This window comes from Lutjanus erythropterus, chromosome 6 (genome assembly GCF_056507025.1).
Source record: "Lutjanus erythropterus isolate fLutEry1 chromosome 6, fLutEry1.hap2, whole genome shotgun sequence".
Classification (NCBI taxonomy): Eukaryota; Metazoa; Chordata; class Actinopteri; order Lutjaniformes; family Lutjanidae; genus Lutjanus; species Lutjanus erythropterus.
Genome location: NC_139322.1, coordinates 24603234 through 24620870, shown reverse-complemented (window position 1 = coordinate 24620870; position 17637 = coordinate 24603234). Strand labels below are relative to the sequence as shown.

Genomic DNA, 17637 nt, shown 5'->3' with positions numbered 1-17637 from the left:
AATGGCTGGAGTGTAATGTGCCTTGACCTTCTATCTGTCTTTCAGCAGCTCCTTACATATATTGCCGTCTCTCCTCATATATCACTCGGGCAAATGGCGCCCTTCACCCTGCTCCCTCCTGTCCCCTCCTTAAAAGGCTGAAGGGACATCTTTGCCTGCTGTACTCAACTGACAGCCCTGGCAGCTTCCTCGCTAAGCACAAGGGGAGGGAGGGAACAAGGCTCGTCGAGGGGAAATGCTGCAATGAATAATTATGTTTCATAACATGCCCCATCCCCCCACCACCCTCCTTTATTAGCATCAAACAATAATTAATGGGGGAACAAGGGGCACTGAAGAGTCTGCTTTTCGCTTTCCAGAACAAGAGGGTCAATATGCCCTTCAACCCCTTTCTCTCAGCTCACCATCAAAAGCAGGAAGACACCTCATCCCTCTAAAAACACACTCTTAGCTTATTTATGATGCCAGTTACTCTGCTAAGGAGAAAAAGGCGGGTTTCCTGCTACACTCAGCAAAAACTGGCCAGATCACTTTACACAGCAGTTCACTACTTCCATCTCCACACCTCTTCTCAGCAGGCCAACCCAACAATTCAATAATGAATATGAAATGCCTCCTAATTGATGTCTATGGGAGTCAGAGCGGCTGAAAATACGGGCTATTGGACATGGGCTTGACTTGATTAAGTTTTTGTTTCACGTAAGAAAAAAATAATCTCTGATCAGCAGTAGCAAAGCCAGTCCTGATCGAATTAGCTTTGCACTAAGAGCTCCATTGATCTTGGCACTCATCTGTGCAGATGAGACCCGGAAAGGCAGCTGGTAATCCAATAGCAGGGATGGGAAGTGCTTCAAGGACTCTGCTGTGTTTACCCACCTATTTCCTACACAAAGAGGCATGATGTTAGTGCACGCCACTCACCGGACTGATTGGAAGCCACGGGGCCTTGGGAACTCCAGTGAAATGAATGAGAGCCGCTGTGTGACCAAAAGCAAGGTACTTGAAAGCTGAAAGTAATTGCTTTCGCCATAGCTATCATGTAATGAGTAAACAGGATGAATCAAGCGGGAGTCTAGATCAGTGTTTAAATGAGCTGTGCAGTAACGTTCAAGTCCTAATAAAGGCTTCCCCTTCATAATCCGAGCCAAAAAACATCTGAAAGCAAGGATGATATCAATTTAAAAGCTTCTATTCACTTGAGTGTGAAAGTGTAAGGTTAAGAGAATCAATGTGAGGGAAATCTGTCTTTGCACTGTGATAACTTCATTGCAGCAGGCATTGATGCAAGCCTTCGCAATCAATTTTGCATGACATGAATGACATCAAACAAGAACCCAGAGGGCAGGGAGCATGTGAAATGAAACGAAGCAAAACTAAGGTAGTAAAAAGGGCAAAACATACAGCTGTTTCGCTTGTGGAAATAGTTCAAGTGAAGTGCGGTTGAATAGTATCGCTGTCGTGCATTAAGTATAGTGCTGCTGCCACAACAGCGCACACATACACACACCCGTAATCCATCAAGGATTCATGAGTGAATGCTCAATAACAGACTGAGTGCATTTCTCTCCTTCATATCACTGCAGCAAGAAAAAGAGTGAGAACTCTTCAGCAGCCCACAGACACGCCACAAACACACACTACTCTCATACCACACTAATAACCTTGGGCTGTCTACCAATGCCATGACTTTATGGAACAGTATGGGCCCTAAATAGAAGCTCCATTTCTCACCAGCAGTCAGTAACAGCTCTATTTCAGCCGCCCTGTCATTAAATATTTATCTTAACAGAGTTGCCGATCATACCAAGGTGATAACCATTTAAAAATCCAAATCTGGGGGCTTTTTTCTGCCCTCATGCCTCACTCCACCACCACTGCCACAACAAAGACCTATTTTTTAAAAGGATTATCTACAAGTGTTCCTTTAATCAGCGCATGGCAGAACTGTAGAAATCCCTCAACAACAGTCCCTGAGGAATACCTTCCTCTGAAGCCCTATCAGGCAGAGGATCTCCTTCACCGACAGCACACTGAATGAGTGGGAGAGAGTGTGTTTGAGGATGAAAAGATCTGCTGCTACCTTGCTATGATGTCCTCTCCAACAATCTCAGAACAAAGGCCCCCATTTTGAAGTGGAGTTATGATGGCACAGCGCTCTTAAGGTCCTCTGTTACCGTGTGTCCCATTGCTTTCTATCCTCTTTTGTTAGCCCCGCTGTTTGTTATGCTAGCAAGATAAGCCACTGTTGTGGGTGGCTGGGTGTACTACAGCAACCGGTGTACTGCTCCGAGTGCCAAAGCTGACAGTCTGTGGGAGGGATTGTGGGCGTTATAGATCACTAGGAGACAGATGTCCAGTCTTGCCCCGACGCTGACTCAAACGCTAACCTCAAAAAACGTGTGTTTGCAAACTGGACCGCTTCCTGGTGGGTCTTAAAGTTGATCTTTATCAGACCAATAGAGGCGGCTCACTTTATCACTGCAGCCTCCTCTGAGCAGCTTTGTTATTTATGAAACGTAAGAGGTGGAAGTCTACTCTGCTATAGCCTGATAAACAATAGAAGCTGTAGCAGCAACCTGATTCTGAGTGTGCAAAAATGATACCAGGCTCGAGCAAACAAAGAAGCGTGAGGTTTGGATGGATGTGAAAACATTAAATTGATATTTTGCAAATGCCTCTGAAGAGGAGATGAATGGCAGGGCATTGGCAAGACACAGCATCATTGTCTGTGGAGATTCTCCACTGAACTAAATAAGTGTCATGCTCCAATAAGCAGAATCAAACCCTTTGAGCATCTGTTGTTTTAATTCTCCCTCTTCTTTGTTTTATGGTGTGGCAGCATCACAGTTAATGATTTCCTCAAGATCTCTGTTTCCCCACATACAATTTACATGTTTGAAATGCTTAGTTGAGCAGACACAGGTTTGTAAAAGCGGCCATTACTGCCAAGCTGAAACCAAAAGAGTGTTTGGGCAGAGCCTTGATATTTAATTTCAAAAGCTAGGCTGATCAAGGGGAAACAGACAAGGTATCAGCATATTGCCTTTCAGTTTCTCCTGGTTTACATATCTGGATTGTGCAGTCATCCCTTCCAGAGAGAATCACCGCCAGCTAAAACAATTACACTCCCCATTCCCCCACCCCCACCCGAGCACAAGCCTCTCACCGACTGCCTCGTCTCAGCTTGACAATCAAGCCCATTAGATCTTTCTGTGAATTAAAGCTAGTTAACTTAAAGCACTGACACACATCAAGAATAGTCATTAGCCTGTCTTTTTAGCATAAAAAACAGGAATGATTTGCCGGTTCAGAGAGATCATCTCCCTACATGCAGCCGGGGGCAGCCCTTACCGTCTACCTCATTATTTTTTGGAAGAACAAGGCCGCTGATGAATCCTGTTGGGTTAAATGTAAGGCGTTCTCGTTATGACCTGGCTTACACACACACACACAGCACTAGCAGACTGCTTTAAGCTGCTCTGCTTACAGACAAAAAGAAAATGGAGTAAATCGCCAACACTGTAAATATACGGCTAAATCTCACTCGACTAAGCTGTAAAATCAAAGTGGAATTGTTGGAGTACATCACTCCCACGCAGCTGCACATTCTGCAGTGAGAAAAGCTGTCAAATGTTGGCTTTTTGTGGATACTAGCTGAGCTGACAAGTGCCAATGATACACCATGAGTGATAAAGACATTCATTCCTGCTTTGGAGACAGAGGTTTTCCAGATGTGATAAGTCTGCAATGCTCCAGTGCTTCATTATTGGAGAGAAAAGAGGCTGTTGCTGTGTTTTCCCATTTACGTTGCCAGGGTGACAAATGAAAAGCAGAATCACCCGCACAACTAATCAAATGAGTGAGTGACAACAAGTCAATATTTTCTCATTGTGTGGACAAGCAATAGATCTGCACAGTAACGGGCTGTGCTCTGAGGCTTAAGGCGATGCTACACTCGCAGCATTATATGGATAATGTGCCAGTAATCTGGCTCGTAAGACCAGGGCCAATAAAGACATGATATCAAAAGAGAACCTTCACCAAGTATGGGCTATATTACAAGCTCACCACGCATAGTCTAGACTCTGCACTTCAAACAAACATACTCTGTCATGTAACAGCCACAAGCCAACACAGACAAAACTGTAATTGGACATTGATCTGTCAAAGTCTAAGGATAAATAAGTCATCCTAAGAGCAGCCATAAAGACCACTATGTAAACACACAAGCCTTACTGAGATGTAAGAGAACTGAGAACTAGTATGCACTCGGAGAATTCAGATTGTATCCATTTTGCTTTAATTCCCCAGGGCTCACTTGTCATTTTTTAAAAGACATTTTCTTGGAGAAAAAAAGAAGAAAAAAAAAAAAAAAAAAAAAAAAAAACCCAGACAATTAGCTTGCTTTTGATTACATCCTTGACAAAAAACCCCTCCCTAAACACAAAATGGAGCAAACATCATCTCTACAAGCCTGGTTAAACACAAGCAAGATCAATGGGCAAATTTATCAGCAAATATTACCATTCGCAGCCTGGCAAGTAATCATTAAGGAATGGCACTGATGCATTATTCATTGGCTAATGTATAATTCAGACTTAACAGCAGATTCTATGCATAAATAAAGCCGTGATACATTTGAACACATTAAATGTTTACTTGCTAAAATAGGAAATGAATGCGCAGCATGAATGCTTCCCCACTGCTGTCACTTGGTTATTTGCCACAATTCCTGAGGATGCATGGATGTTAAGGTGGATACTGGAATACAGACTCTGACAGCCCACTCATCATAACACATACGGTTAATGGGCACAGGCAACTGATACCCAATATATGGTGGGGGGAAAAGCTGTTTAGGTGTAGTTGAAAGCTAAAGTCTTGTTTCTTTGTTGTGTTAAAGGAACTATTCGAATTATTTAAAGTACCGGTGTATGAAGTATGTATCAATAATCAGTGTACTGCCTACATTAGATGGCAGTCGGCATGCATCCAGTTTGGAGAAACAGAGAGGGACACCAGTACGGACGCTAAGTATTGTACTGCTGTAGACAAGGTCAGCAACAAAAGTTTCACTGCTTTGCCATCAGACAGCCTTTTCTGACTGGAAACTGTCATTATACAAGCCAAATATCACTCTCTCCAAACTAACCAAACTCCATAGGAGAAATCATTAGTTTTATCTTGGAGAACAGGGGTGTTGCTAGTCTACCACTGCCTCAATCTGTTCAGTTTGTTTGTGTTGTTCTGTGACTTTGGTGACTGTGAAATACCTTTTTAAACACTGATGTCATAAAATAACAAAAACAAACTAACATCAAAGCAGCAAACAGATCAGCAACTTCCTTGTTCTGCAAGATAAAATCACTCATTTTACCTATGGTGTTTGGTTGGTTCAAAGAGACTGATTCTTCTCATAGAAAAGCAAGGTAAAGTGGTGAAAATCTAAATACAGCATACACTTAAAATGATATTGATTTTTAGGTGGACCTTTGTAGGAGGCTAAATTACCTTTTGTTGCTAAGCTAGCATCTGTTCTGGTGCTATTCTCTGCTTCTCCTAACTGGAGGAGTGCCAAGTGCCATCTACTGTACATAACACACCGACTATGGATAAGTAACTCATACAACCCTACAGCAAATAATCCTTCATCTAAGTAAAAAATTAGGATTGGCCAACAAAACGGCACATTACAGCCTTACAGTTTACACAATTTAACGATCTGGGACATAAAGATTTATGTGCTGTCACTTTATCTCCCTCGAACATCAGCAAGCATCTGTGCTTAAGCGTTATAGCGGGATTGCAGGGACGTTCTTGTTCAAGTGTCAGAGCTGGTGTCAGAGGGACAGTCAACAGGGAGGAAGGGGGAGGCAGCGAGGACATGCAGGCTCCATCTGACGGTGTTCAGAGCAGGCCGGCCCTGTGGGGACCGCCATTCCACTTTATGACCATGCACTGAATTAACGAGGCCAGATGTCCCCCCCACTTAACATGTGTGAAAGTGCCCTCCGATGGGCTCAGCTGCTTTAAGGATGTACAGACAGAGGAGGGGGGAAAAGAAGACAGGGCCTATTTTCAATTACCCCAATTTCTCACTCATCGTTGGCTCCTGAGGTTTATGTTAATTAAAGATATCGGCCCTTCTTCCTCTGTGCACACAACAAATTAGATGGAATTTTCTATGAACAATCAAAGCACCTCTCTCCACTCCTTCATCACTCTCTATTTCAGTAGTCACCCACCAGAGGGTACTGCCTCCTTAGCAGCAGTGTTTTGTGTGCACTATGTCAATCAGTGGCTAATATATTATAAATGCATCACTGGTAAACCACGATCTGCAAGGACAATAGGTCAGGAAGTGGCGAGCTGGCTTGTTCCATTTAGAAATGAAACCCGTCCAAAGAATCAACAAGAGCTAAAGAGATTTATCATCACTCCTCAAAACCATGCATCTGTGCTTCTGTGTAGTAGGTAGGGGGATGGAAATGATGCCAACAATGGTATGGAAGCCATGACTCCTCATTGATTTTCCGCCTGGCTTTATGACAAGGCAGCTCTCGCATTTCTGCATTGTTGGGGTCAAAAGAGGGAGGGTAACTGTCTGTGATACCTTTTATGTGGCTGAGATATATGCAGTTAAAACAACATTCACACAAGCAAACAGCCAGTGGTCTAATTTACATATGTTTATCTATTCTAGTGGCCAGCCTATATGGGTTATACAACAGAGTCCTGGATATATCATGCCGATATCAAAACAAAGAAATGTCATGTATAATTCCATTATTTCATGCATATTACAGTCTAATATACATGTCTTACATGCATCATGTTGCTTTAGATAAAAGTTTTGTTAATTAATGAAATAGAAAAATACACTGGGTTATGCTTAAGATTAATCAATTATTTGACTATAGCTTAAAGTCCACATTCTCTGATTTCAGCTTTGTAAGTGTAAATATGTTAAGTTACTGAATATCTTTGGGTTGTGGAAGAAAAAAAGGGATTCAAGGATGTCACCTTGGGCTTTGAGAAACTGTGATCAACATTTCCCACCATTTTCTGACATTTTTGCGACCAAACAACTAACTGATTAATTGGGGAAATAATCAACAGATTAATCAGTAACAACAATAATAGTTAGTTGCAGTCCTTTCCTATACATTACAACATATTATATATTTAATGCTTGCCATTAAAGGTTATAATTTGGATTTTCTGTCATTTAGGATGGGAGAAACATTAACATTTAAAAAAAAGACAACAGTGACAGAGGAAACCCGAGTATAGTGCAAGGCTCAAAACTCTTAAGCCAACCGATGAATCGGTCTATCACTAATCTGATCAGTATCTTACAAACTGTTTGTTTTGTAGTGGGTCAAACATCACATCTGTTTTCATTCATGTGGCTTATTATAACAACAGTTGGGTCATTTCTTTGTGATTGCAATGGAATGGAGTTGAGTCATTGACTCAGACTATTAACCAAATGGATATAAGATATGAAGACCCCAGCAGACTCACTCGTTAAAAAGAAAATTAGAGGCCCGCCAACATTGCATCAATTACAATTTCTCTGATTCTTTACGCATTACATCATACCATTACAAAAACACAACACACAGACAACCGCTGAGCATTTTTCTACCAGCCAGCAAACCGCCATCATTCTGACACAGGGAGGGAAAAGGGGGCAGAGACACAGCGTGGTGCAATCCCAGTGAGGACCATCATGCGAGCAGATTAAATAACGTTTTTCCAATGCCCTGTCAAACATCCAGCCGCCTCTGAGCAGCTAGACAGCCGTTACAGCCTCACTCTATGAAGCATCTCTCTCTCTGTATGGTCGGAAACAGCCTCTTTGATCCGGATATCGCCCCTCAGATTCCTCAGAGGTGACACTCATACACGCGCCTGTATGTGAGCTGAATGTTTACTAGCTCTCTGTACCTTGTCAGCGGTGAGACTTGTGTTTGTGAAAGGGGGGGGTGACTCACGGCGTTACTATGCTTCCCCTCAGTTAACATGAATCAACAACACAGACTGCGGACTCAGACCCAGATCAAATTGCACATCAGATTTAATTTCCTCCAAACACTGGTATGAAGCACTAGTGCAAATGGAGATGATGTGAAACGACAGCGACAGCAGTATGGTTGTGGTGTGTGTACGTAATTAAGATTTAGGCTACTATATTTTCATCTGATAGCACCCTTTACTGTGAAACCCTCGGAGCTCTTTCTCCACAAAAAATCCCATGCTGCAGAACAACTCTGGCTCTTGTGTACAACTCCATTAAGAGGGCTGACCACTTCCTCTTTCATTCACTCCACAAGTAGTGAAACTAAATGGATATCCTAACCCTCTGGGGGAAGTGAGGAACATGCCATTTCAGAATGTGTTCAGAGAGACAAGCTGTACAAGTTTTCCCACATGACGGTGCAGGCTGAGATTGTGACTGTGATTGCAGGTTGCCCATATAACCAAAATGATTTCCGTGTCAAAGGTTTTTTTTTTTTTTTAATTACATTTTCAATGTCAAAGTACAGCATTTAACAGGCCACCGTGACCCCTACCTTCCCAGCCAACTCCCATCTTCTTCTGGCCAATTTGGTAGATAAAAATCAATGTGTAAACAAAAGTAATTTCAAAAGGTTACAGCCATATTTAGGACTGGGCACTATGGGAGTGATAGGAATGGGATCATTCATGTATCTAGGAGCTCATACTCTAAAGCCACACAAACAAATAAGTACAAAGAATTATTAACTACTTAAGTTACCGATCACTTTCACAATTACAAAAAGCACCTGGATCTGCCTGGTAGAAGGAAGGTTTTCCTTGCTACAGTTGCCCCAGTGCTTACACCTGGTGGAAACAACTGATTTAAAAAGAGTACGGCTTGATGAGAAAAGTGCCCCAAGATGACTTGGAACAATTTAATTTTACTTATATTGTGTCAAATCATAACCCTCTATAAAATGTCAAATAATTGTGAAAAATATGTCAGAATTTCCCTGAGCCCAAAGTGACATCTTCAGCAGCTTCTTTTGTTCAACCAACAGTCCAAAAGCCAGAGACTCTTCATTTGCTGCCATAAATGGCAGGAAATGTAGCAAATCCCTGCATTAAAGAAACTGAGAGAAGTAAATGTTTGACATGTTTGCTTGAAAAACGAGTGAGACAATTAATCAATTATCAAAATGGTTGGCAACTAATTTTCTTTCGATCGCCTCATTGTTACAGCTCTGATAAACATACATACATGTTTATCATCTAAGAGATACTCTTATATAAGTGCTAATCCTTTTTCAATTCAGTTACCACCAAAGGAGAGGAAAAATGTTTATGGTGTAAAAGGGAAAAAGCTCTAATGAGTGATCAGAAAAAAGAAAAACAGCACACTCATCTACAATCATTAAACCTACAGTCAGCATTCAAAATTTTTTTCCCCAACGGCCAAAGAATGTTAAAGTTTTACCCAATTTTACCTCAACAGATAAGCATTGTTTCTTTTGGCTGGTGCGTGAAGCAAATCTCCCAGCCCCTCGCATATTTTACCAACATTTGGCTGGTGCTTATGTTGGTTACTGTTTACAGTACATGAGTGAAATGTTCATGTTTATTGCCAACCAAGATGGCAGTTCAAATAAATTTATTTGACAAGTGACATCACCTGAAAATCCTCAATAAAAGAAAAGCGAGGCTTGTTGTCTGTAAAATCTTTACACTCCATCTGTTAATGACATATAAATCAAAGATCATAGAGCAACGACTGACAGTTCAGCATTATGAGTCACAGGAGCACTAAGAAAGGCAACCATTGTTAACATTTTAACTATAATTGCACCTCGTGACTTATATAATGCACCATATTCACATTCGCATGACTTTTAAAACCAAGCAAGCCTCAAATGTTCAAACAGTTTTCACTTGAAGCAAATGCCCTTTATGTTCCAACAACCATCCATTATCTGCCGCACTTGTGCCATACATTAGCCTGTGCGGTGTCGTCCCACTCAAGTGGATTAATCACATCTGAATCATTAAGCTAGAGGTCACTTCTCAGCTAGTAGTGGGACAAAAAAAATGCCACAGGAAGCTGGGCATGCTGGAGATTAGCTCCTCACAATTAGCATTGCAACATCTGAGTCCATGTAATAGTTGAGAGAAGAACTCTGCGGGAGTGGCGGGGGGAGGATTCAGGAAGGGACTGTTTTTATATGGCAGAGATTGAAGGCAATCACTGCTTCAACCCCCCCGATTCACTTCCTCGATTTGAATCTTGTTTCAGGGCTGAAGCTTTCTTTGTGCTTATGCGGCCACATGCCCCGCAGATTCAGCTTCTGTCTGGTCATATGAAAACTTACTTTATGACTTACTATGACCAATTTTACAGTGATTTAAGTAAACAAGCCCTCCCCCCTTCTTCTACTATAACTGGAAAACATTAGATAAGCTGCCTTTCAGACAAATAACTGTAGTCTGCTTTCAAATCCTAAGCTGCCCCCCTCCTAAACACACACACACACACAAACACACACACATCCCACCAGCCAGCCCCCCTTGCTCTTTTCAACAACAGGCACTCCCCCACCCCCTCCCACAGTGAGAGCTGCATGTGGTTTGGGCCAGAGTTCATAGCCTCTGGGGTGCTGAAGGGGGGAAGTCAAGTTAATTTGGTGGTCCTTCAACAGTTTGTCTCCCGCACACCGCCCCTACCCCTCTTTCAAAAAAGACCAGAGCTACAACTAATGATTTTCATTATTGATTAAGCTGTCAATCATTTTCTCGATTAATCTATTAGTTCTTTGGTTCATAAAGTGTCAGAAAACGGTGAAAAATGTTTATCAGTGTTTTGTTTTCCCCACAATTGAAAGATATTCATTTTACTGTCATAGAGAACTTTTAAAAAAAGGAAAATATTAATTTAATTAATCACAAATTTTCTTGAAAAAACAGAAGACTCAAGACTATCAACTGATTATCAAAATAGTTGGTGATTCGCTTAATAGTTGACAACTAATCAATTCATCATTGCAGCTCAAAGAAAGACTACACTGCTTTCCATTATTACAGTCCAATAATCAATTTATGACATGAGAGAGGCCGTAAATCCAGCAGTCCCGATCCTTTATGTGAAACTTGGGGAAATCCCACCCATCAAATTTATGTGCCACTGACTCATCAAGATCCGTTTCAACATTTTTCCCTGTCAGAATGCAACTTATTCTTTTCCTCAAGGTTGACTGATTGCTCACACGTGTACACACACAAGTACTTTTTTACATTTGTTTTCTGTTCAGCAAGGTTTGCAAATTGAGCCTTTGTTTTGTTTACTACATTATTGTTCTCACTTTTACACCATCAGCTGCTAGTTACAGACTGCTGGGGCCAGGTCATGGAGGTTGCTTCAGGGTCCTGCTACACCATTCAAATGTTCAAACAGTTTTTAATGTAGAGTAAATGCCATTTATGTTCCAACAACTATCCACTATCTGTGGCGCTTGTGCCAACATTTTCCCTGTCAAAATGCAACTATTTCTTTCCTTGAGGTTGACTGATTTGCTCAAAGACACGCACACACAAGTAGTTTCTACATCTTTGATGTCGGTTTCCTAGACAGCAACGTTTGAGCTCTTTCCTTTTTGTTTACTTTTTTATTCCCACTTTAAAACCATTAAATACCTGTTGAAGCACTATTACAGGCTGTTTGGGCCATGTCATGGAGGTTGTTTCAGGGTCCTGCTCCACCACTCTAACAGTTTGTTTTTTATGTGGAGCAAATGCCCTTTACGTTCCAACAATTATCCATTGTCTGTGCCAACACTTTTCCCTTTCAAAATGCAACTCTGTCTTTCTTTCAACATCTTTTGATGTCTTGTCTTGGACAGCAACATTTGGGCTCTCATTTTGTTCACTTCATTATTCTCACTTAAAAACCATTAGCTGCTGAATTCAAGCACTGTTACAGGGTGTTTGAACATGTAAGTCTGAATGGTGGAGCAGGACCCTCCAGTAACCTCCATGACCTGCCCAAAACAGGTTTTTTTCGTGTGTGGAGCGAATGCCCTTTATGTTCCAACAACCATCCATCATCTGTAGCACTTGTGACAAAATATTTTCTTGTCAAAATGCAACTTTTTTCTTAGCAAAAGTTCAACAACATCTTTTGGTGTTTGTTTTCTGGACAGCAAAATTTGAGCTCTGCTATTGTTTACTTAATTATTCTCACTTTAAAAACCATTATCTACAGCTGAAGCACTGTTGCAGTTTGGACCGGGTCATGGGGGTCTCTGGAGGGTCCTGCTCCACCGTCCACGCACAAATGTTTGGTTTTTATGTGGAGCAAATGCCCTTTATGTTCCAACAACCATCCATTATCTGTGGCACTTGTGCCAACACTTTTCCCTGTCAAAATGCAGCTTCTTTTTTTTTTTTCTTTTGATGTCTGTTTCCTGGACAGCTACATTTGAGCTCTGCTTTTGTTTACTTTACTAATTCTCACTTTAAAACCATTAGCTGTTGCAGCACTGTTACAGGCAGTTTGGACCAGGTCATGGAGGTTGCTGGAGGGTCCTGCTCAACCGTCCAAAGGGAGCCAAGTTTTACAACAATGCAGCCAACTTTGAGCACTCAAAAACATTTGACTCGAGGTCACACGCGTTTCCTACTCTGGGTATAAACACAATTTGGACACTTTTAGGTCAATGTCTGAGTGCAGCCCGGCGTTAGTCAACACTACTACCGAAATTCCTCTTGTTTTTTTTAATCACCCACACATTGCTCCCCCTGTCTGCACCCCCTCCTCCTCCGACCACAACCGTCCTGCAATTTTTTTTTTTTTTTTTTTTTTGTATTCAACTACTCACCCGCCAGTCTGGTGATTCTTGGAGTCCCAGAGACTGCTGCAAACAAGTTGAAAACGCAAATCCTTGCCCTTGCTGACCCAACGAACTTAACGCCAGCTGGGCCAAATCCAAGAACCGGGACAACGCGAAGGCGAACACGGACACTTTTTCTCCTTTTATCCTCCCCGGTTTTTTCTTTTTCTTTTTTTTTTTTCCTCAGCCCGCACGGAGTGGAGGGGCTCAAGCTCAGGCGAGAGCACTTGCTTCAACAAAAGACGGTTTCACTTTACTGATGGACTCTTCACGTCCACGAAATCACCGAGCAAAAAGGCACTACAACGTCCCCCCGGCTCGAAACTACTGCTCCCATTCCCGTTGTCGAGGATAGTGTCCACATGAAAAGTCACACGGCGGCTGGTGTAGTTGTTTCGAGGGGTAGGAAACCAGTGAGTTCGCCGTTACAGGCTCCGCTTCCTTTTTTTTTTCCACACACACACACTCGCAAGCTACACACTCTCCTCTCTCTTCGCTTCTCTCTCTTTCCTATGCACACACACACTCCACCACCACGCTCCCCCTATCGCTCCCTCCCCCTCCTCCTCCCTCCTCTTCAGCTGTTCAACAGACGCATCCACATGGCTGACCTAGTCTTTCTTTATCCAGACACTAGTGAAGGAGAATTACCCTGACCGACCACACTCAACACACACACACACACACACTCACACACACATACACAAAAAAAGGAGGAAAAAAAAATCCGAGCGAAACAAAAACATGGACTGGATTCAAATAATCGTCAGGGACAAAAGGGTGGAGGTGGTGGAGGAGGGGGTGGTGGTGCCAATGTAGGCTGTTGATTGATGGCAGACCCCGTAGGGAAACGCTGTGTGCACCGTGTGTGTGTGTGTTTGCTTGCATGAGGAAGCTGCAGCCAAAGTGGCCCGATCCGACCATCATCATCATCATCATCATCAACCGATCAATGGTGACGCTTATGGGAATGTGAGTGAAACACCACATCCAAACAATGAAGGCAGTGAAAGCCGGTAATACTAGTAGTAGCTGTGATAGCAGAGCCTTGTAAATAATGGCTCAATACATACTTCTCTTTTTTTCTCTCAACACAATGCCACCTTTTAGTTGTTAGAAAATATAAACACGAGATAATAATGCCTATTGTTAATGTGTACAGAACCTTTTTCAAAATTATTTTATCTTATTACTTATCAAATGTTTGAAAATTCCTGGGGGTTTCTGTCACATTAAAACAATGACATAATAAGTAGTTTTGGTGTCGGATCATGGGAGTTGTCTTCTTTGTCAAACAACCACCATAGTGCTGCAGGAACAATATACTTTATTTTTTGCTCTGGGCCTACCAACCAAAAATCCAGTGGGCCTTTTTCAATTTTATTTTGGATTAATGCATAAAATAAGCTATGAGAAAGTTTATGATACTTGAAGGTTTTGTTCAGTAACATGATCTTCAGAAATTAACATCGCTTTTATGATTTTTGAAGCATAAATGCAAATCGCTAGTAGTAAAAAGCTAACGTTAGGCTATAAACACACTACATCACAGTCCTGTGACCCAACATCAACCCACTAAGTAATGAGTGATGTCTGCAACAATCACTATTGTCTCAGATAGCAACTTGCTACAACCGCCTTATTCAAAGTAAAGGTTAAAAATTTATGAGTGGGGTATTTACTGAACAAAACATAATGATCTCTTAATTTGTATAAACCACAGACCTTTTTCTGGTAATAAAAAAAACATTAAAAAACTCACAAGTGCTAATATACTAAATCATTTCAAAGTTTTAGAACTCATTCCTGCAGCACTCTATTGCTAATGAAAATCTATTTGACCTGACTCAGCCAGAAATCATGTTCATGAATAAGTATTAAAAGTTTATTTCATATACTGTTTGGTCCTCACTCTGACTCTCCGAATTATCAGTTTTTTTCATCAAAGTTATCAGAACTAGCTAGTAAGAAATGCAAAATTACCTTGAACTGAATTTCTTTGTATTTTAACATTGTTGGAAACATTTAGGGTAATCTAAATACACAACTCAACAATACATGTAACATGTATCTAGTATCTGTAGACGTTTAAAACCAACAGATTATTAAACAATGAATATAATGGTTAGTTACAACCAATTTAAAAAAAAAATGTATCTTTTATTTTTTTTAATCTTATTAATAATTATTTACTCTTCTCCGTAAACATATGCAAATAAATCTATTTGTTGACACTGTACTGTTGCTTATTAATATTCTTTGTCCCATTCATTCAGCTATGGAGATACAAGGTGGGGTAAGAAGATTTCATAACATGAAAATGTCCTAAAAAATAACCTTCATGTTATGACAAAAAGGTGGAGACAACCAATAATTAAATAAAGATATGAATAAAGTGCTGTTCTTAAATACTGATGAATGCCTGAAAACAATATATTAATTCATGAATCTTCTGGGAAATACACACAAGAGGGAAAGCGACTTGAATGCTGCTCAGGCTTGTGGAGCTCATTTGCATTTTTGGATAATGAATTAATTAGTCACCCCACCCATTAAAAAGGCAGAAACAAGCAGGGATGATAATGTGAATAGTCCATTAGCGATATTTGGGAGGGTGATTTTAATGGCAAGCCTGCACATCACATCAAAATGTGATCATGGTTATTTTCCAAGGTCTTTGCACTCATTTTGTGTCATTCTGTGGTAGAAAATATACATAACAGTTCGTTTTGTCTTTAAAAAAAAAAAAAAAAATCTGACATCCCCCTGCGCCCAAACACACACACACACACACACACACACACACACACTAGAGGAGCAGGAGGGAAACAAAGATGGATCCACATTAAGTTATAAATTAATAGGATGATTTCCATCTCACTGAGCGGGCTTGACACATTTTCATTGTCTTAAACATGATATTGGATCACTGTCAAAATCCAATTAACTAAAGCAAATAGTTTGCACATTGGGCTCTTTTTTGCACTAAAGCCAGGCATCAGGAGAGACAGGCAGTAAGGATCAATAGCAATTGAGTTGAGGGGTGGTGTGCAGGGGGTCCTTCATTGTGCTGCTACAAACCATGTTGGTCGTCTTCGTTTCAATAGCAGAGGAGGGGTGGGGAAACAAAGTGCTGGTAAAAACCTTTCCCAGCTCCTCCTGAGGCAACTGTCCTGAGAAGTCGTACTCCCCCCTCCCTATAGTAACCAAATACCACAGCTTGTCTCTTATCACAGTATGTATACATTTCACAAGGTCAATGTTTATGATATTTACACACGCACACACGGTCTGCCTCCTTTCCAGAGTCACACAAACATTCAAAGGATCTGAGACTGATAAGGAGGCGGAAATGCGCGTTTCTAAAGCACAATCAAAGCCAAAGAATGTGGTACAATGATATTTCAGGCTCTATCGTGCGCTACATTAAGAAACCAACATTTTTCAGTAGGTTTGTGAGGCTTAAGTTGTGCCGAGACAGCAGTGAAGGGTGAGTGCAGTGAATCCTCTGTGAAGGCAGTGCAGAGCAAAGCTGGATTGGCTGGCGGGGCAGGCTCCCCTCCCCGGCAGATGAGATCCCATTATCAGGCAGACGAGAACTCCACCTCCAGGATTTCACAGCTCCACTGTTTATCACATGGCTCTGTCAAGTTGGGCACCATTAACCGATAATGAAAGGAGACAACCGGTGCAGTTACAAGCAAAGCACTCCACATTCTACAGGCCTAAGCATGTATCTGGGAAGCTGACTGTGTCTATTCAATTCTGTTCAGCATTCAAACGACCCATCACAATACCTTTTCCCTGAACACCCCCCCCTCTACAGCTTCTACAGTGCCTTCGATCCTGACAGAACAAAAACTGGTTACTTTGAGCCTCTTTCCGAATTCATAGGAAGTGGAATCTAACAGAGCTGCGCGCTCCTCGAAGGAGAAAAATGACATTTTTTCTGCAACACTCTTTTTCCTAAAGATTATTAAAAGGAGAACAATCCTTGTAAGAGCTAACAAAACCAGAGGGGGCGTATGAGCAGAAGGAAAAAAAACACACAAACTATCATTCTGAAATATGTTTTCTTCATCCACATCAAGCATAATTAGTACAAGTGTTACTAAACAAAAAGACTGCAAGACTGCCACTGAATCAAAGGCCAACATGCCCCCTCCTCCCTCCTCCCTCCTCCTCCTCCTCCTCCTCCAGTCTGACTACTCCATTTATGGTTTATAGGATTCTGTAGCCACTTACGCTCATTAAAAATGAATACTTAACAAAAGCTGTGGCTGACACACACTGTTTGCTTTAGCCTGAATTCTCCCCACTGGAGAAAAACAAGCCACTCAGAGAGGCAGCAAACACAACAGAGAGAGCAGGCAAGAAAGACAGAGAAAGTCAGTAGCTGAAACAACAGAAAAAAGTGACATGGATGACTGAGCCAAGCCTGTGAGAGACTTGGCAAGCCTCAGAGGCCCTGGCCTCTTAAGCACTCATATCTAGTAACTTCATTTAATGCATTCACCAGGGATGAGCAGACAAGTTGAAGGGGGGAAAAAAAAAAGAGGGATCGAGAGAAGAAAACAGACTTGTAAACCAAGAGGAGGGTTAGGTTGTGGCGGCAGTGGTAGGGGTGTACTTCAGAAGCTTGACTTTAACACATGACTAAATCTCCACAGTGTAACAAGCTAACTTCCCTGCTGCCAAAACATAATACAGCGGGGGGAAAAGCGGATGTGCTAGATTGAACCTCGAGACC

At 41.5% G+C, this 17637-nt stretch overlaps 1 protein-coding gene across 4 annotated transcripts in view; it reads right to left on the bottom strand.

Moving 5' to 3' along the window:
- The window catches only part of rerea (arginine-glutamic acid dipeptide (RE) repeats a), a 178458-nt gene that overhangs the window by 112683 nt on the left and 48138 nt on the right, over positions 1–17637 (bottom strand). Inside the window, exon 1 of one of the 4 annotated variants that reach the window (XM_084721323.1) lies at positions 12876–13442. The exons of 2 other annotated variants lie outside the window; for them this stretch is intronic. The gene's annotated coding sequence lies outside the window, so the exon portion shown is untranslated. Of the gene's footprint in view, positions 1–12875; positions 13443–17637 lie in introns of those variants that run through there. One more of the 4 variants, XM_084721319.1, reaches the window with a different exon arrangement.